This window comes from Cupressus sempervirens, chromosome 2, assembly GCF_028749045.1.
Source record: "Cupressus sempervirens isolate cs-2001-9-10 chromosome 2, ASM2874904v1, whole genome shotgun sequence".
NCBI classification, from domain to species: domain Eukaryota; kingdom Viridiplantae; phylum Streptophyta; class Pinopsida; order Cupressales; family Cupressaceae; genus Cupressus; species Cupressus sempervirens.
The window spans coordinates 8,725,890-8,749,004 of NC_143119.1; positions in this window are offsets into that span (position 1 = coordinate 8,725,890).

Genomic DNA, 23,115 nt, shown 5'->3' on the forward strand with positions numbered 1-23,115 from the left:
TTATTAAGGTCATGGTTCTCATTTATCATTAATGGTTCTCTGGTAGGATTTTTTTAGTCATCTTAAGAAGTAATGCATGGTTATCCCTTGCTTCCTTCTTATTCATTATTATGGTATAGTCATTAAGTAGAACAATGCAACATAAGCATAGTCTTAGGCTTTAAAAAGGTATGCAAATAGTGGAAAGTTGAATTTTAGTTACACACTCTCTCTTTGTAGATGAAACCTTATTGTTTGGGTTACTTCTACTTAGGAAGTGAAACAAATTAGTTTGTTTTGGATTTGTATACGACTGTTTCAGGTCAAAAGATTAACTCATAGAAAAAAAAAAAAACTTTTGTGTAATGTAAATGAAAATATTGCTAATAGAATTTTTGGGATCCTTAGATTTTTGATAAAGTGATTTCCCACATCATATCTTGGGCTTCCCTTTTTATGGGAAGCAATAAAGTCTACTATTGGAATTCTATTATAGACCAGATTAAGAGTAGAATTCTTGCATGGAAAGCTAGGTGGTTGTCTTTGGTGGGAAGAATTCTCTTGATAAAGGTAGTCCTTTTGACTATTCCTAATTATTATATTACTATCCTTAAAATCCCTCCTTCAGTGGTAAAAAAAATTGAAAAATGGATCAAAGACTTTTATAGAAAGGAAATGTCACAAGAAAAGAAAATTCAACTAGTTTCTTTGATAGAAAATTCAACATGGTTAACATGGTTAAACATACATGTCAATTATCCAAATAACAATTACATATAATCAATACAATGAGCAATGATTTTTAAATTATCATGTACAAGTGACTTGTTTTTAATAATACAATCAATAGTAATTTGAAACTTCAAACAAACATTAATTTAAACATGCTTGAATGTAAAAGTAACAGAAAAAAATAGGTCATTACTTAAATTGACAATTAATTTATAATTTATCAAGTGCATACCTTTAACTTTCAAATAGAAGTAAACCCTCATTTTAAAATTAGTTTGTACAACATATTTCACAATATATGTAAGACAATGCCAATGATATATTTATAGAAGTGAACTCAAAATATAAAATTGGTTCAACACATCTCTTCAATGATGTCTTGTAAAATAAAATTGTAAAAAAAAAACACATGTTAATAAATACATAAATTAATATGAGGTATCTAAACTATGTAAATATATGTGTAATTTGTATGTACTTAATATGTAAAATTGCACAAGATGTTGATGTTTGATCCACTTTAACATTTAAATTTACATAAATTGTAATTGAGACCTAAATAAGAGGTATATAGGGTATGTGCCGGATCATGGTGTGCCAAAAAGTGGCGATGTGAAAAACAAAGAGTTTGAAGATGCCTAAAAGCGCTTCAAAATCTGCTCTAACTTTTTTTTAGCTATCCAGGAACCAAACCTGGAAGGTTAAGCCGAGCCTTATCAGATATCCGATATCATATCGGATATCCGATTTTAAATCCAATATCCGACTAATAATTAAAATTATATAATAGTATGATATATTATTTAATATTATTATTATTGATATAAAATAATAATAATAATATTAAATAATATATCATACTATTATATTATAATAATATTATTATTATTTAATATTATTATTATAATAATTATTATACTATAATATAATAATATTATTATAATTATTATTATACTATAATATAATAATAATATTATTATAATAATTATTATACTATAATATAATATTTCATATATTATAATATATAGTAATGTAATATAATATATATATATATAATATAATATAATAATAAAAAGTAATATCTTATAATATAATATATAATAAAAAAGTATAATATATTATAAATTATAATAATATAGTATAATAATAATATTTTATATTATAATATATAGTAAATTAATATAATAAATATAAAATATAATATAAAAATATATAAAATGTAATATATATGTTATATTATATATATTATAATATCGAATATACGATATAATATCGGATATCCGATACCTGTGCATGGATTAAACACAAAATCACAGACCCGTAGCCCTTATTTTCACGCGAATTTGGGGCAGTCAGATCGGATATCAGATATTAGGTATGTTCCCCCCCCCCCCCCCCCCCCCCCCCCGACTCATTTTAAACCTAAATTTAATAGATTTTAACAAGATTTTGTTTGTTTTAGTTGAATCTAGGGTTTTTTTTGACAAAAATGGTTAAAATTTAGATTTTTTTAAATATATATTACGTTTTGCAATTCAATAGGAATGGCTGATCAAAATGATGACACTGAGGCAGGGAATAATATTCCTCGCAACCCACCACCAAATGATCCAGTATCCCCACAAAACCGTCCACCAAATGATCCTCTACCTCCTCAAAACAATCCTTGAATCGAGGATTTGATAAATGAAAATCTCACTGAGTTGAGAGGTTTGCATAGAACATACAATAATGTACCTGCACTGGCTCCTATGTAATCCACGTTAAACACCATAGTGGATAACATTGAAACTCTTACAAACAAAAAAAATATCGCTCTTCGTTGGCGTGATGAAATGCACCAGATGTTTGATGATGGTTTGGATTATGATGAGGTCGCGGCCCTCAACATAACCAAAGATGATTTGGCAAGCCTTTTTGCTAACCCAAAAACGGGTATACCAGTTGACCCAAAAAAACAAAACTATCAATTAAATGGTGTACAAATGATGCCATACATGCAAATTTTTGGGACCGTTGGTGGATGGTCTTTGATATCCCTCCACATGGAAATTTAGACATACCATTTTATTTCCTTAAAAAATTATATGCAGAATTTGTGTTGAAACTTAAAGTGAACTATTGGAGCATGAAGCCCAACATGGGCTTAGGACTAGGAGCTCCTCAGGATAGACCCTCTTCCTAGCAGAAGAAACTTGGCACTTTTGTCCCCCCCCCCTGATATCTCCCCCCCTCCTCGAGTGCAGCATCTAGATATTATGGCAGAGGCTAGCTCTCAGACCATCAGAGCCATTCATAGGCTGAGTAGCCTAATGATATCTTAGGCTAGGTCAGTCTTGCCTCCTCGTGTTGATGATGTTGGTGCCAGTTCATCATCGGCTAGCTCATCACACATTTGTGTGCCTCGCACTTGCATTACATGCAAGAATATTTGCCTGGGTCCCATAGGTGATCTTCCTGAGTATCATTTTGTATTAGACGAGGATACACCAGACGCATGTGCAGAGGCTACAGACCCTGATGCGAGAGAGGAGGGGAATGTAGAGGCATGGACTCCTTCGATGTCGGTACGTGTATACATTTTTTTGTTATGACATATGTGATTTAAAGTTAATTTTTATAATAGAGTAATTTTAATTTTTAAGCCATACTGACTTTTACATGTATGTGATCTTCATTCATGTTTAGTTGATGACCAAGGAGGAGCTCAGACAGATAGATGATGCTACACTCTCAGCCATTTCATTTGGCCTTGAGACATCTACGGTACATTATGTTGTGTTTGCATTTCTTTTTTCTATTTGATATTGTAGCATATATGGTTGCTAATCTTTCTTTTATCTTGCAGATACCACCTGCCCCGGGGGGACAAAGTGCAGGGGGTGAGCCAGCATGCATTGACAAAGGAAAGGTAATTAGACGTTTTCTAATTGATTAAATATTGATGCATGCTTGTAAAATGTTTGTGATAATCTCATTTAATTACATTATTTATTGTATATAGGGTGTGGCTACTGGCGATGAGCCTGTACAGATTCGGCGTCCTAGATCATCAGGGATTTTCATTCGCACAAAGAGCCCCATTGTATGTATAAGTATCATTTATTTTTTATTTTTTTAATTGATGCAGAGGAAAGTATGATTGTTGTTCTATACAATTTCTATGATTTTTTCCATACCAATAATGATTCATGTCTTGCATATGTTCATTACAACTTAAATAGGCTTATATGCACCTGTCCAACCGACCAAGTTGGTTACAAAGGTTTATTTAATAAATACCAAATTACTACTTTCCCTCCAAAACTAATATGACCGTTTGAATTTGAAATTAAAATTTCAAACTATAGTTTTTATGCATTCCCTAACTTTCTAAACTATTCCATTGACTCAAAATTGGTCATATGGATTTATTAAATGCAACCAAGTAAATTTCCAAAAAATTGAAGTTTTTATTATTTTTTCTCCAAACCACCGTACACTCTGATCTCCCCCTTTCAACTGAGATCACATATGACATATATAAAGGTCTACATGACCATTGGAACAACCATATAGGCGTTCCCAACCATAAAAAAAACAAACAACCACTTTTTGCTAATACTGTTTAGACTCTAAATACCCTATTCTAAGGCCTTTTGGTCCCATGGAGTCACTTGGTTTATAACCACACCAAAATTCTTGTGGGCCTTACATGTGCCTTTATTACAAAGCATAGACCAACTTGTAAAATATGGACCAAACCTTTATTCCAACTTCCTAATCTACTTGAATCCTCGCTTTCATGGAGTGGCAAGGTGTCCGGCAACAGAGATACTTGTTCCCCCCTGCCACATAGGTTAGGTGCCCTACACCACCTTTCCTCTCTCTCATTTTGAACACTAGTCCACCAAGTGAGTGATGTTCCTCTCAATCTTGTTGTTGCTACTTTTACCTTCTTATCTGCCTCTATGTCTTCAAGATCAAAGTAGTTCTCAAGGGCCTCTATCCACCCTAGCACTTCTTCACTATCCTTTTTACCCTGGTATATTGGAAAATCAATATGGTTCTTCCCACCATTACCTTGTACTGCCTTAATGATTCTCATAAATCTCCTTTCTTCAGGATCATCTGTTGTCTCATGCTCTTGCCTTGCATTACCAACCTCTTCTTCTTCATGGTTCTCTCCATGATTTCTTCCTCTAACCTCTTCTCCTCTAGGTTCTTGCCTTTCCTTTTCTAAGGATTCTATCCTTGCAATAAGCTTCAGCCTCTCTCTTCTCATCTGTCTTTCTTCCCTCACTCTAGATGCTTCAAGTTTTCTCCTCTCTCTTTTCTCTTTTGCCAACTCTTCTCTCAATTCTTCAAGTTCTCTAGCCATTTGATTTTTAGGAGGCATTTTCACAACAATTTTTCTTCCTTCCCATGGGCCAACTCACTGATTCTCTTTCTTTCCTCACTAAGAAATCTTTGGACACCACTTATGTACCTTTCAACTCTGGGACACACAAGGAGGAATTAGACACACCAAGGCTTCAACAAAGCGACCAACACACTAAGGATTTTCAAGATTATAGGTCTTGGTCACACTCCTAAACACCCAAACTTCAAAACCCTCCTTAAAATGGCTTAAAAACCAGGGCCTGCTTGTTCAAACCCCAAAACTCAATTCTAGAATGTTTTGACTTGTCTAATTACAAGATATGATCATGACAACCTACATGAACCTATCAAATGACACATCTACCATATGAAATCCTAAAATCCTATCTCATGCCCAATTACAACTTTCTTCAACATATGAGTCCAACATTATAACTTTGTATGCTTCCATGAGCCATAATTGGTGCAAGGATTTCCCAATTGACTTCAAGAGATGTTCCATGACCTCTGTAATGCCTTGGATCTTCAATGTTCCCCTGATGAGCATGGGATTCTCTTGCATCACTTATCTTCATAAATAAATTCAAAACTAATTTTTGTGATATTAACAACTACTATTTTGTATCTCATAGGAGACTCCTAGTGCACATGAGGTTCGAAGGGACAGTTATGTAGATTTGATGATGCGACCACTCACTCCGAAGGAGGAGCCTACAATAGTAAGTTGTAGTTTGAATTCATGATTAAATATGTTATAAATTTAGCATGATATGAATTATAATGTTATAGTTTAAATTGTAGATTCATCTGACAAAGGTATTTGAACATATACAGCCCATAATCATAGAGGTACCAGCATTGCCGAGGGCATACGAGAGGACTCCTTACCAGCGCAGGAGGTCAACAAGAGAGGTATTTATTATGAAATTTTGATAGTATTAATCTCCAATAGGGAAAAGATCATTATGCATTTGAGTAATTCAATGTTAGATACGTAGAATCATATAAATTTAGTAGTCTAACTTTGGGTTTTCCTTTTTTGTTTATGTAGGAGGCATCCGATCCACCTAGTGCAGCGAAGAGGCTGCATTTTGATCATCCACCAGCACCCTAGGATAGTATAGTTTTCATAGGATGCATCATGAGAAATTTTGAGATGGAATATGCCACATTTTATATAGAAACATTGATATTATACACATTCTGATGGCAGGATCAACCACATTTTGTATATGGCTCTATGTATTTTGATATATATATATATATATATATATATTTGAGTACTTTGTCTATGGATACATGATCTTTGATATATATTTGTGTAAAATTTTGTCTATGGATACATGTATTTTGATATATATTTTTATCATTTATGTGCACAATGATATACATATTAATTTAGTATCTAGTATTGTTCAATTTATCGTGGATCATGTGTCATGCCCTAAATTTTACTAGTAAAAACAAAACAATTTTTTTTTTTTTTTTTTTAGCTTATGAAGTCGCATAAGAAATTACATATTGTAAAACAAGGTTATCATTGAATAGGAGTTCAAGACTCATGTGAATAGTGTGAAGGTGTTAACATTTTAGTCACAGGTGGTTTTCAAATAGATTGGATGACAGTCTAGTTCAAGTTAGCGTCATGAGTCAAACAAGCAAGTTCAAGATACAACACTCATAAATTAGTGAGGTAATTCATATCCTAACAAGCCTCTAATACTAATATTCTATTAGGGTCTGTCAGTTGTATCATATGGACTAGGTCGTGATTCTAGCATGTAAGGGAAGGGGATCAGAATTACTTATTATCCTCATTACCAATGTACACACATTCATTAATCATTACAATATATATTAATGTGACAATTAGTATATTACTATATCCTCATTATCTATCAACATTGCTTCCTCACCAAATTATTGAGTGCACAACAAGATTGTAAGCAATCTACTAAGTTTTAAATTTATACAATCAATGCTATCACATAACATCTATGGATTGTTATTATCAACTAGTCATTTACAATACCACAAGGAGAAAACTTTCTTTCACATTTTCAAATGATAACAATGATGTCAAAGCAAATCTGTGACTTGTACCAATGCTTTCATAACAATATAAACTCCAAATGAAACATGCATATACAACCTTATCAATATTTTCTTCTACACGTACATTAGGTAACAATGATACAATCTCCTTCCATCACAATGGGGCAACATAAGGGACTTTTCAAAATCATAAGGAACATGGACATTGAAAGATATGGACAATGAGTAGCATGAACATTGTCCAACATGATCGTTGAGAACATGAACAAGCTGGTGAATCCTCCTTCAGAAATGAGGGCACAATGTCAAGTTTTCTCATCCAACATCAATCTGCAAGATGATCATCCCAAGCCATTTCCATTGCTCCCTTGGACAAAAATCTGCATATGCAACACAACAAAATAACAAGGACCATGGGTGCTTTCCACCCAACCATAGGCCTCAAAGAGACCACCCCTGCGCTAGGGAACAAGGCTCAAACTAGGATACACATACAATCTTTCAATGCATAAACATTACATTTCAAACTTGACCGATTTCCCCCCAAGACTATTTCATAATGGCTTCACAGATGGAACCATAAACATAGGGTGAAGGTGTGTTCTAAAATGGAGACTTGCCATACCAAACCATATTTGCAATAAATAATTTTCATGCCCTCTCGGGGCTATCATAATTCACCAAATTTCATGCCCTCTCGGGGCTATCATAAATGAACCATTTAATGCCCTCTCGAGGCCTCCACATTTCCTCCTCCAAACCCACTACCATCAGCTGTAACTCCTCAAACTTCCTTTCTACACCATACTTTCCTTATCACCCCCAGCAAGATATGAAATGTTATGGCATACAATGGAGCCCATACTCCAAGGTTCTCAATACATTTTTCGAACCCAACTTAAGCCCTTCACCCTGGACTTCTCTTCCCTTACCACAAGGGTGAGTGTAAGTCCCAATCCCATAACAATACTCAAGCACAAAACAAGAAAACAAAACCAAGTAGAAATAAAACAAGAAATTTTGGCAAACACCCCACTAGTTTGGCCAAGACCCTCTAATAAAGCCTTCCCACTAACTTATTTTAGCAAAAACACTAAGCCACTCCATCCTTATGAAATTTTCTCCTCTAACGGTTCATCGATAGCCCTCACGAGCTCTGAGTTATGACCCTCGAAGGATTGACCTCAAAATGCACTTAGAGCACCTTGAAGACTCCTCGGTACAGGGTGGCCGCAAATGATGGATGGTCTTTGTGGCTAGAACAAAGGTGTGACTAGGGTTCACCCGCTCATCTAGAGCTAATGGACTGACGATTCGATGCCAAGATCAGCGGTTTCAAAGTTACGCTATGGTGCACCTATGAACTGAGGCACACTGCGAGTTTTGGCATCGAGCGAGATCATTGTGCTGAATCCAAACGGAATGTGATCTCTTAAAAATGAGAGAGGTTATTTTATTCCTCAGGATCACTGTCCTGTAGCATTTGATAGTTCATCGATAGCCCTCATGAGCTCTGAGTTATGACCCTCGAAAGATCGACCTCAAAATGCACTTAGAGCACCTTGAAGACTCCTCGGTACGAGGTGGCCACAAATGATGGATGGTCTTTGTGGCCAGAACAAGGGTGTAACTAGGGTTCAACCGCCCATCCAGAGCTAATGGCACTGACGATTCGATGCCAAGATACGCGGTTTCAAAGTTACGCTGTGGTGCACCTATGAACTGAGGCACATTGCGAGTTTTGGCATCGAGTGAGATCGCTGTGCTGAATCCAAACGGAATGTGATCTCTCAAAAATGAGATAGGTTATTTTAGGCCTCAGGATCACCATCCTGTAGCATTTGACAGTTCATCGATATCCCTCACGAGCTCTGAGTTATGACCCTTGAAAGATCGACCTCAAAATGCACTTAGAGCACCTTGGAGACTCCTCGGTACGGGGTGGCCGCAAATGATGGATGGTCTTCATGTCCAAAAAAAAGGTGTGACTAGGATTCACTCGCCCATCCGGAGCTAATGGCACTGATGATTCGATGCCAAGATCAGCGGTTTCAAAGTTACGCTGTGGTGCACCTATGAACTGAGGCACACTGCGAGTTTTGGCATCGAGCGAGATCGCTGTGCTGAATCCAAACGGAATGTGATCTCTCAAAAATGAGATAGGTTATTTTAGGCCTTAGGATCATCATCCTATAGCATTTGATAGTTCATCAATAGCCCTCACGAGCTCTGAGTTATGACCCTCGAAAGATCGACCTCCAAATGCACTTAGAGCACCTTGGAGACTCCTCGGTACGGGGTGGCCGCAAATGATGGATGATTGTTTGAAGACTACTCCATGTGTCACTATCTTTCTTAGAAAAAAAATTGCTTTTGAACATCAAGCTTGCAATATTATCAATTATTGTCAAACTTTTTCAACCAAGTCAAAATGTCAAATGCAAATATTTGTTTGCATTTTTTGCTAAGGGGAGTTTCATAAATTGACTTTGATTTTCTATGTCTCTAGTGCTTGAACATACTTAAAATGGCTCTTTGGTCTTAGAGCTATTGGTATTTTCTAACTTCATGGTCTATGATATGCATACTAAGAATTTCTTTCACTAAATGGTTTCCTTGATCTATTGACTACACTTAAATTTGTTCACTTGTCATCTCTCTTTCTATATGTTCAATACAAAGAGCTAGAAAAGAAAAATAATCTTTCTTACCTTCATCTCTCTAAGCACATGATAGAAATCAATTCTAAACTTGAGAAAAGGTTAGAGGAGAATATTGCATTCTTAAATTAATCTCCCTTAAGACCTTTACATACACACGGGGCATTCTTAAATTAATCTCCATGGAAGAAAATTTCATAAAACTAAAGATTCCATAGTGTTGAAACATAAAATCCAAGATCTCATTTATGATGGGATTGTTGATACCTCTAATGACTCATCCAGTCATAGCCTTCATATCCAACTTCATATCATGTTAGTATGCATGTGCTATCTTGATTATTGGCTTTAATTGCTTATCCTACATGCTATCTTCTTTCATGGATTTTATGGCTTATCCCAAATGTGCTTCATACAACTTTTCAATATGAAAGTCTTTCAAAACATTATACAATATAATGACTCTTTATGCTTTCAAATGCTATGATTGGTTGTAAAATGGAAGAAATCAAGTATTCTAATTGTTCATCCGTACTTTATGGATTTTTCTTATTTGATTAGTTTGATAAAAATAGTTTTAATAATCATAATGTCAACTTTATGTCAAATAAGGAAAAAACCAAATTTGTAATAAGATATCCGCATGCAATTATCTTTCATATAGTTATAAATGCTCTTAAAATTGTCGTTATAGCCTTGTATCACATGCAAATATGATTTGGAAGAACTTGTTCAATATCTTCCTCTTATAATTCCTTACAAAGAACCTACCAAAATACAAAAACCATATACAAAAAACTACACATTTTACATCATAATACATCATAAATTTTAAAAATTCTCCCCAATACCACCCCCCTCCAACTCTTCATGATGTACCTACATTCCAATATCATACAAAAATTTGTAACTTATTGTATTAAACAAGATAATCATCAATTCATTAAATCATTATGAAGAAAATAACATAAGAAGTATATATACCTAGTCAAGTATTCCAATAGGGTCCTCTCTCTGTTTCAGGGTCTCCAACAAGGCTTCATGATCAGCATTGGCAATAGTAAAAAGTTATTTTACTTTTGGTCTTCCTTGATGCTTCAATAACTTTACATTTGTTGCTATAATAAGATGCGAATATATGAGAATTACTTTGTGCTTTTGATAGTCTTCGAATGCAGGAATTCCGTTCCTTCTAAGCATGTATGTCCGCAGCCATGTTCCAGCAACAACCACTGAACCAGTAGGATACGTGAATCCATCATCATCTGTGATCGGTTGTGAAATTTTTTGTTTTCCTCTTACACAATGTGCTAACCAATAATCGGATTTCTCATCATTCCCCTGTGGTGCAACCAATGCAAAGACATGTCCTGGCTGAAGTAGATCTGATAGATGATTATGCTCAAGTGAACTTTCCATGTCATCATTTTTGATAGAGGGTATGATAGACAATGGAGTAAGATAATGTGGAGCCCATGTGTCCACCCACTCACTTGACTCACAGTGATCCCAATCACATTGAAAATAAGTATGACAAAAATAAGCTAGTTGTCGTGTCCAAATGGTCCATGTACTAGAATTAGAGCTCCGAAATGAATGCATTTTTGATGAGTTTTTCACTGTAGCACAATTTGATCTATCACCTATGGACCCTTCCTCAAACAACCAAAAGAACCTGTGTACCACTGAATTGAGAGTCCCCCCTGTGATAATGCTAAACTACACCAATCAACAATGCTACGAGCATCAAGAAGCTCTGTTGTTTTAATCTTTAGTTGCTCCTTAACTAGAGCTCTCTTCACACATGCCCCTGCTCCATCATGTTCCCCTTTTCCATGGTTGGACTCAAAAAAACTCTGAATATGAGGCACCCCTCTCTCTACGTGCATCCTACACAACCAATAAAACATGCGAGCATTCTTGAATTGACCTGTACAGTTATCTGACCAAATGATATGTCTATCCATAGCAATTGCATGCTCTTATAAGAAATAAAAAAAATTCTCGAAACAATGTTGTACAAACTCGTGAGAGTGAGATCTATCATCACTCATATAAAAATGATACTCTCTAATAATCTTTTGATTATCTTCCGCACTATCAGGGGCATGTCTATATGTTATGTGAACAAAAATTGCAATTTGAATAGAGTTGTAATACTGAGATTGTGTCTCATTTTGAGGTTGCAATGTGTAGTTCTCAGCAAAATCAACAACTGATATAATAGTGCCAATGGGAAAAGTCTCCTTACATGTTCTAAATTGTTGATCCAACCACTGGGACCTGTGACTATGTCTTGCATACTTGTAAAAAAGATTTGCCTTGAAATCTGAAATAAAATTAGCCACATTGATATCTTTTCCAACCAATTCACATCTAGAGCTCTCACTCCCACTCTTCAATGTGTATTTCACCATATCATAGACCCTTTTTTTCACTATTGTCTTTCCAAGATCTTGTTCACACCCCTCATGGAAACATGTGTCGAACTTGGATAAGCCACCACATTCTGAACACTTCTCATTTAAGCAAGCATTTTTATAAAAGGAACAACCATCAACTCTATGACATAAGAGTTGATCTAACAAGTCTCTTGATGATTTTGGAAGCCCACTAGCCCCACAATCCTCCAACATTTCTTTACTATGCAAAGTAGAACGGATGGAGCATAATAGTTCATGGTGCATAGAAAACTCAACATGATATTTGCAACAACATGTATTTCAAATTTTGAGTGGCACACAATAAAATGGCTTCAAAGATTCAAAAGCCCTTTGTGATATATGAACACTTGGATGACTCTCTCTAAATTGTTTGAACAACATAGTTTGACTTACCTCCAAATAGTGTTTAGGATGTGGCGTGCGGTCTCTGATGCCAATTCTCAACTTTAAGACATCTTTAGCATTGGGTGATACTCGTGAGTTAGAGTGCCAAAATTGTATAATTTCTTCCTTCACATCGTCGGATAGCTTCTTATCAAAACGTGGAAGTCTCCCACCAAATGCCCATGTTTCATTTTGAAGAGGATCATCAATTTTCTCTCGTTGACTAAGTGCTCTTCTCAAAGTAGTATGATTTAGATTCAAATCAATACAAGTTTGTCTCATATATCTACCATTTCTCAAATGATGACTTACCAAAGAGGTTGTAATAACCCTTCGAGCAGCTCTATTATCCTTCTCTCTGCTATTTTTCCCAACGCTATTGAGAGCACTGAAAAGATTCTTCACAATAATGGCATTTCTTTCCAACTTTTTATTGACACGAATTTTCAATTTGGAAAGCATAGGTCTCATCTTTTGCATCTTTAATAAGTGCATGAAAAGCTGACATTGCTCTACCACTGTCTTGTTGCCGAAAAACATCTGATATAGTCTTGAAGCCCATAACCGAATGGTTCTTTCTGATTTTTTTCCTTCCAAACTAGTCATAATCATTTCATCAATTTCAATTATCCATTTTGGTGTTTTAGAACCTTCATGTCGATTATAATTAGAAGATATGTAAGGTTCTTGTGCATTAAGTTCCTGTGCATTGTCATCTTCAACATGGTCAATTATGCAATTTGGATTATGACTTGGTGGCATTTCTTCTTCAAAATTTTCAATCTCTACATTTTCAATTTCCGCATTATCATTTTCAATAGGTACATTTTCATTCCCCAACTGTACATTTTCATTATCTGACTCTATGATTTCACCTTCTATTAATTCATCGTCAACTTGATTGATATTTAGCATACCTTGTCTTTTTTTTCGGTGTTTCATTTTGTCCTTTTCCCTATATGCTGCAATGTCTTCATTGGATATCTTCCTTTTACGTTTATTCTTTTGACGACTGCTGCTCCCCATTCAGATGACAAATTTGAACACCTAAGGTTATATTTTCAAATTCTTTTTGATTGGTTGGGCCCCGAAACATGACCTTTTACAAATTCCGTGAAAAAAGAGGTAAAAAAGTAATGTTGTCGGATCTGTAGGGACAGTCAAATATTTGAAATTGATGCCAGTATAATCGGATATTCGATAATAGATCAGATATCCGATCTAGGATCGGATATCCGATATAGGATCGGATATCCGATATAGGAAGAGGACATTTGGGGGGAAAACTTGCTAAGGTTTCCCTCCTTTGCCACAATAATATTAATATTATGAAAATATTTGGAGGCAAACGACTTCAATTTATAACTAAGTTAATAGTATATTAGTATTAGTATAAAATATCAATAATATTAATATAAAATAGTATTAATATACCTATAGTATCAATATTATTATTATACCTATAATAGTATTAATATAGATATAATAGTGTAAATATATAGTGTTTATCTATATTAAGCTACAATATATAGTATTAATATATATTATTATTATAGCTATAATAGTATTATTATTATTACTATACATATAATAATATTAATATTTAGTGTTTATTTATATAATAATTATTATCCTAAAATAGTATAAATAGTATATCCTAAAATATTACGTTATATATACTAAAATATTACGTTATTATATAGATATATTAATAACATATATATTAATATAATAATATTTATAATATATATTATATTTAATAAAAATATTACGTTGTTATATATATATATATATTATATTATTATACATATTAATATAATAATATATAATACAAAGAGGGTCGTCATTTAATGGGTCAAAGGGGGTCATAGGTAACCCTATGACCCCCTTTGACCCATATGTACAATTCGAATATGTCCCTAGGGGTCCTAAGACCCCTAGAGACATATGTCGTCATTTAAAGGGTCAAAGAGGGTCATAGGTTACCCTATGACCCCATTTGACCCATATTACCCATTCAAATATGTCCCTAGGGGTCCTACGACCCCTAAAGACATATGTCGTCGTTTAATGCATCAAAGGGGGTCATAGGTCACCCTATGACCCCTTTTACATATCTTGTCGTTTAATGGGTCAAAGAGGGTCATAGGTCACCCTATGACCCCCTTTGACCCATATGAACGATTGGAATATGTCCCTAGGGTCTTAGGACCCCTAGGGACATATGTCATCGTTTAATGGGTCAAAGAGGGTCATAGGTCACCCTATGACCCCATTTGACCCATATTACCCATTCGAATATGTCCCTTGGGGTTCGTGGACCCCTAGGGACATATGTCATCGTTTAATGGGTCAAAGAGGGTCATAGGTCACCCTATGACCCACCTTGACCCATATTACCCATTCGAATATGTCCTTAGGGGTCCTAGGACCCCTAGAGACATATATCGTCATTTAATGCGTCAAGAGGGTCATAGGTCACCCTATGACCCCCTTTGACCCATATGAATGATTCGAATATGTCCCTAGGGGTCCTAGGACCCCTAAAGACATATGTCATCGTTGACCTATGACCCCCTTTGACCCATATGAATGATTCGAATATGTCCCTAGGGGTCCTAGGACCCCTAAAGACATATGTCATCGTTTAATGGGTCAAAGAGTGTCATAGGTTACCCTGTGACCCCATTTGACCCATATTACCCATTCGAATATGTCCCTAGGGGTCCTAGGACCCTTAGGGACATATGTCATCATTTAATAGGTCAAAGAGGGTTATAGGTCACCCTATGACCCTTTTTGACCCATATTATCCATTCGAATATGTCCCTAGGGGTCCGAGGACCCCTAGAGACATATATAATGTTTAATGGGTCAAGAGGCTCATAAGGTGACCTATGACCCCCTTTGACCCATATGAACGATTCGAATATGTCCCTAGGGGTCCTAGGACCCCTAGAGACATATGTCATCGTTTAATGGGTCAAAGAGGGTGATAGGTTACCCTATGACCCCATTTGACCCATATTACCCATTCGAATATGTCCCTAGGGGTCCTAGGACCCCTAGGGACATATGTCGTCATTTAATGGGTCAAAGGGGGTCATAGGTCACCCTATGACCCCCTTTGAATCATATGAACGATTCAAATATGTCCCTAGGGGTCCTAGGACCCCTAGGGACATATGTTGTCATTTAATGGGTCAAAGGGGGTCATAGGTCACCCTATGACCCCTTTTGACCCATATGAACGATTGGAATATGTCCCTAGGGTCCTAGGACCCCTAGGGACATATGTCGTCGTTTAATGGGTCAAAGGGGGTCATAGGGTGACCTATGACCCCATTTGACCCATATTACCCATTTGAATATGTCCCTTGGGGTCTGAGGACCCCTAGGGACATATGTCATCGTTTAATCGGTCAAAGAGGTTCATTGGTCACCCTATGACCCCCTTTGACCCATATTACCCATTCGAATATTTCTCTACGGGTCCTAGGACCCCTAGAGACATATATCGTCGTTTAATGCGTCAAGAGGGTCGTAGGTCACCCTATGACCCCCTTTGACCCATATGAACGATTCAAATATGTCCTTAGGGGTCCTAGGAACCCTAGAGACATATGTCATCGTTTAATGGGTCAAAGAGGGTCATAGGTTACCCTATGACCCCATTTGACCCATATTACCCATTCGAATATGTCCGTAGGGGTCTTAGGACCATTAGGGACATATGTCATCGTTTAATGGGTCAAAGAGGGTCATAGGTCACCCTATGACCCCCTTTGACCCATATTACACATTCGAATATGTCCTTAGGGGTCCGAGGACCCCTAGAGACATATATCATCATTTAATGGGTCAAGAGGGTCATAGGTCACCCTATGACCCCCTATGACCCATATGAACGATTCAAATATGTCCCTAGGGGTCCTAGGACCCCTAGAGTCATATGTCATCGTTTAATGGGTCAAAGAGGGTCATAGGTTACCCTATGACCCCATTTGACCCATATTACCCATTCGAATATGTCCCTAGGGATCCTAGGATCCCTAGGGACATATGTCATCGTCTAATGGGTCAAACGGGGTCATAGGTCACCCTATGACCCCCTTTTGACTCATATGAACGATTCAAATATGTCCCTAGGGGTTCTAGGACCCTTAGGGACATTTGTCGTCGTATAATGGGCCAAAGGGGGTCATAGGTCACCCTATGACCCCCTTTGACCGATATGAACCATTCGAATATGTCCCTAGGGTCTTAGGACCCCTAGGGATATATGTCTTCGTTTAATGGGTCAAAGAGGGTCATAGGTCATCCTATGACCCCCTTTGACCCATATTACCCATTCGAATATGTCCCTAGGGGTCCTAGGACCCCTAGGGACATATGTCATCGTTTAATGGGTCAAAGAGGGTCACAGGTCACCCTATGACCCCCTTTGACCCATATTACCCATTCAAATATGTCCCTAGGGCTCCTAGGACCCCTAGAGACATATATCATCGTTTAATGGGTCAAGAGGGTCATAGGTCACCCTATGACCCCCTTTGACCCATATGAATGATTCGAATATGTCACTAGGGGTCCTAGGACCCCTAGAGACATATGTCGTCATTTAATGGGTCAAAGAGGGTCATAGGTTACCCTATGCCACCATTTGACCCATATTACCCATTCGAATATGTCCTTAGGGGTCCTGGACATATGTCGTCGTTTAATGGGTCAAAGGGGGTCATAGGTCACCCTACGACCCCTTTTGACTCATATGAACGATTCAAATATGTCCCTAGGGGTCCTAGGACCCCTAGGGAGATATGTCATCGTTTAATGAGTCAAAGGGGGTCATAGGGTGACCTATGACCCCCTTTGACCCATATGAACGATTCAAATATGTCCTTAGGGTCCTAGGACCCCTAGGGACATATGTCGTCGTTTAATGGGTCAAAGAGGGTCATAGTTCATCCTATGACCCCCTTTGACGCATAATACCTATTCGAATATGTCCCTTGGGGTCCGAGGACCCCTAGGGACATATGTCATCATTTAATGGGTCAAAGAGGACCTATGACCCCATTTGACCCATATTACCCATTCGAATATGTCCTTAGGGGTCCTAGGACCCCTAGAGACATATATCATCGTTTAATGGGTCAAGAGGGTCATAGGTCACCCTATGACCCCCTTTGACCCATATGAACGATTCAAATATGTCCCTAGGGGTCCTAGGACCTCTAGAGACATATGTCATCGTTTAATAGGTCAAAGAGGGTCATAGGTTACCCTATGACCCCATTTGACCCATATTACCCATTCGAATATGTCCCTAGGGGTCCTAGGACCCCTAGGGACATGTCATCATTTAATTGGTCAAAGGGGGTCATAGGTCACCCTATGACTCCCTTTGACCCATATGAACAATTCGAATATATCCCTAGGGTCCTAGGACCCCTAGGGACATATGTCATCGTTTAATGGGTCAAAGAGGGTCATAGGTCACCCTATGACCCCCTTTGACCCATATTACCCATTCGAATATCTCTCTTGGGTTCCAAGGACCCCTAGGGACATATGTCATCATTTAATGGGTCAAAGAGGGTCATAGGGTGACCTATGACCCCCTTTAACCCATATTACCCTTTCGAATATGTCCCTAGGAGTCTTAGAGACATATATCGTTGTTTAATGGGTGAAGAGGGTCATAGGTCACCCTATGACCCCCTTTGACCCATATGTACGATTCAAATATGTCCCTAGGGGTCCTAGGACCCCTAAGGACATATGTCATCGTTTAATGGGTCAAAGAGGGTCATAGGTCACCCTATGACCCCCTTTGACCCATATGAACGATTCGAATATGTCCCTACCCCTAGGGACATATGTCGTCGTTTAATCGGTCAAAGAGGTATGAACGATTCGAATATGTCCCTAGGGGTCTGAGGACCCCTAGGGACATATGTCATCGTTTAATGGGTCAAAGAGGGTCATAGGTTAGCCTAATACCCCATTTGACCCATATTACCCATTCGAATATGTCCCTAAGGGTCCTAGGATCCCTAGGGACATATGTCGTCATTTAATGGGTCAAAGGGGGTCATAGGTCACCCTATGACCCCCTTTGACCCATATGAACAATTCGAATATGTCCCTAGGGTCCTAGGACCCCTAGGGACATATGTCATCGTTTTATGGGTCAAAGAGGGTCATAGGTCACCCTATGACCCCCTTTAACCCATATTACCCATTCGAATATGTCTCTTGGGGTCCAAGGACCCCTAGGGACATATGTCATCGTTTAATGGGTCAAAGAGGGTCATAGGTCACCCTATGACCCCCTTTGACCCATATTACCCTTTCAAATATGTCCCTAGGAGTCCTAGAGACATATATGTTGGGCCCACTTGCCATTGCACCAAAAGCCATGACTGTTAGTGAACATAGAACACCACATAATTAACCACCTGTGGGCAGGGGAGCGCGTCGCATCACCCAGCAATCTCCCCCTCGACGCGCAGACCAGGTGCTTACGCAGGTCGGGATGGCACTGGGGAGATTTGAACCCATGACCAGGCCAAAACCAGGCTCTGATACCAATTGTTGGGCCCACTTGCCGTTGCACCAAAAGCCATGACTGTTAGTGAACATGGAACATCACATAATTAACCACATGTGGGCAAGGGAGCGCGTCGCATCACCCAACAATATATCGTCGTTTAATGGGTCAAGAACCTATGACCCCCTTTGACCCATATGTACGATTCGAATATGTCCTTAGGGGTCCTAGGACCCTGGGGACATATGTCATCGTTTAATGGGTCAAAGAGGGTCATAGGTCACCCTATGACCCCGTTTGACCCATATGAACGCTTCAAATATGTCCCTACCCCTAGGGACATATGTCGTCATTTAATCGGTCAAAGAGGGTCATAGGTCACCCTATGACCCTCTTTGACTCATATGAACGATTCGAATATGTCTCTAAGGGTCTGAGGACCCCTATGGACATATGTCATCATTTAATGGGTCAAAGAGGGTCATATGTTACCCTAATACCCCATTTAACCCATATTACCCATTCGAATATGTCCCTAGGGGTCCTAGGACCCCTAGGGACATATGTCATCGTTTAATATGTCAAAGGGGGTCATAGGTCACCCTATGACCCCCTTTGACCCATATGAACAATTCGAATATGTCCCTAGGGGTCCAAGGACCCCTAGAGAAATACGTCATCGTTTAATGAGTCAGAGAGGGTCATAGGTCACCCTATGACCCCCTTTGACCCATATTACCCATTCGAATATGTCCCTAGGGGTCCTAGGACCCCTAGAGACATATATCGTCGTTTAATCGGTCAAAGAGGGTCATAGGTCACCCTATGACCCCCTTTGACCCATATGAACGATTGGAATATGTCCCTAGGGGTCCTAGGACCCCTAGGGACATATGTCGTCGTTTAATGAGTCAAAGAGGGTCATAGGTCACCCTATGACCCCCTTTGACCCATATTACCCATTCGAATATGTCCCTAGAGGTCCTAGGACCCCTAGGGACATATGTCGTCGTTTAATGGGTCAAAGGGGGTCATAGGTCACCCTATGACCCCCTTTGACCCATATGAATGATTCGACTATGTCTCTGGGGGTCTTAGGACCCCTAGGAACATATGTCGTCATTTAATGGGTCAAAGGGGGTCATAGGTCACCCTATGAGCCCCTTTGACCCATATGAATGATTCGACTATGTCCCTAGGGGTCCTAGGACCCCTAGGGACATATGTCATCGTTTAATGGGTCAAAGAGGGTCATAGGTCACCCTATGACCCCCTTTGACTCATAATACCCATTCGAATATGTCTGTAGGGGTCCTAGGACCCCTAGAGACATATGTCGTCGTTTAATGAGTCAACCGATATGAACGATTCGACTATGTCCCTGGGGGTCCTAGGGACATATGTCGTCATTTAATGGGTCTAAGGGACCCCCTTTGACCCATTAAAGGACGACATATGTCCCTAGGGCTCTTAGGACCCCTAGAGACATATATCGTCATTTAATGGGTCAAAGAGGGTTATAGGTCACCCTATGACCCCCTTTGACTCTTATATATTAATAATATACATACATATATATATATATATATATATAGATACATATACATGTTACATTATTATATTTAATGAAAATATTACGTTATTATATAAATATATTAATAACATACATATTATTATAATAATATTGATAATATATATTATATTTAATAAAAATATTACGTTGTTATATAAATATTATATTATTATACATATTAATATAAGAATATATAATGCATATTACATTTAATGAAAATATTACGTTATTGTATATATTAATAACATACATATTAATATAATAATATATAATACGTATTTTATATATATATATATATTACGTTATTATATTTAGTAAAAATAATAATAATATATATTATATTTATAGATTGTAATAAGATTAACATAAGATATTATTATATATTACTAGATTATATCTTGTATGTTTACATTACGTTATTATATATATATAATATATTAAAATATGCTTTTACATATTAATATAAGTGAAATAATTTAAAAATAAAAAACTAGAACGTTTAAATCGAATTTCCCTCCAAAATTTGAAGATTTTTGGAATTTGACTACTGAGCCATATCGGATATCCGATCAGGCTTGGTATTTACCAAGCCTGCCCGGTCAACCCCAAAGACGTGTTTATAGAGAGTTTTAGTGATACTTAGACTTCAGGTAGCCGTCTGACAATGTTACTTTGATCGAAATTGAATGAAACGAAATAAGTTTTTTAATATCGCTCTCTAGATTCCATCAATATAATTTCTGTCAAATTCTGAGTTCGATAAGTATTTATTAGTTAATTATCAATGAAGATTATTGTAAAGTGCTGATTGACATACTGAATGAAAAATAGCTATAACTTTCAAACAGTATAACATTTTTTAAATCTAAAAGTTGCGTCACATTCTATACTTCGCCTAGTATAAGAAAAAAATAAAAAAAGAAAAATTTGATCAAATTTTCTATTAGTTAGGGTGGTCAGACATAGGACTTTTTTTAATCCGAAAAAGTTTTGGTAGAAAATTCATATTTAATTATTTATTTAGAATAAAAATATCAAAAAATATGCATCACATCCGGGCATGAGTCTAGTTTTCATATCTATAATTATATTAAAAAAATATTATGATTTGATTTTGATTAAGGTGGTCAAACATTCACCTACTTTTTATTTTTGCCCTGAAATTTTCTTAGTACTGCATTAAAATTCAAACTTTTGACCAATCAATTATTTTTTTCTCCTGATAAGGCCTAGTATTTTAGAAACTAAATTCAATTTTCTACAAATTATTTTCTTACAACTTTTTTATATAAAGTCTATAACCACTTCAAAATTATGTGTCAAGTTGACATAAACCTGATTTGCTAATTTTTCACCGCCACTTAAGGCCATAGTTTGGTACACCATGATCTTGCACATACCCAATCTAAGTTCTCTAAATAGGTATTGAAAACACAAACATACATTTAATTAAATTATATAAGTACATATATATAAATAATACAATAAAGAAAAAACTTACATGTGTTTGAGTTAAATGTAGTCATCCATTGTACCATCTACATCCTCTCTCTTTTGCAATGCATCTATGATTGTCTCATGCTCATCCATTGAAATTGTCCATAATACCTTATTGGTGGGTCTCCCTTTGTATCTTTCTAATTTGATATTTGTTGCCACAACCGAATGAGAATAGTGTAAAATCTTCTTTTCGGTTTAGTAGTCTTCAAATGTTGGCAAACCATTTCTTCTTGTTAGGTACCTACATAGCCAGGTGCCAACTACAATGACAAACCAAATTGGATACTCAAAACCATCATCATCTACTTGATGACATGTCAATTTTTCCTTAGGTTCCACACATCTAGCTAGCCAATACTTAGTCTATTTATTGTTATACTAGGTGCAATAATAGCATAAACATGTCCTACAAGATAAGATAAAGTACAAAAATAGTTTAATCACATGAGTGTACATATATAGATTATATAAATTGAAGCATGAGATCACAACAAAATCTAATTAAATTGTGCATACTAGGTTCTATGAGGTTTGAAATACGATCATAGTCTTCTAATGCAAAAGTAACATTCTAGCCTTCATTTACTATATCATCTTCAAAATGCATGTCAGTAGGTGCTAATGATCTTTGTTGCCAATCTTCAACCCATTCTGTATTTTCACATTCTTCCCATTCACCTACAAGACAAAATTGACAAAAACAAGCAAGCTCTCTAGTCCATATAGTCCAAGTGTTAGAATTTGAACTCCTAAATGAATGCCATTTAGCTGAACCACTAATTGTATCACAATCATATCTTGTAAGGGTTTTTTTTCTTCAACTAGGTAGAAGAAATATTTGATTGTAGAGTTCTGACTTGATCCCATGTA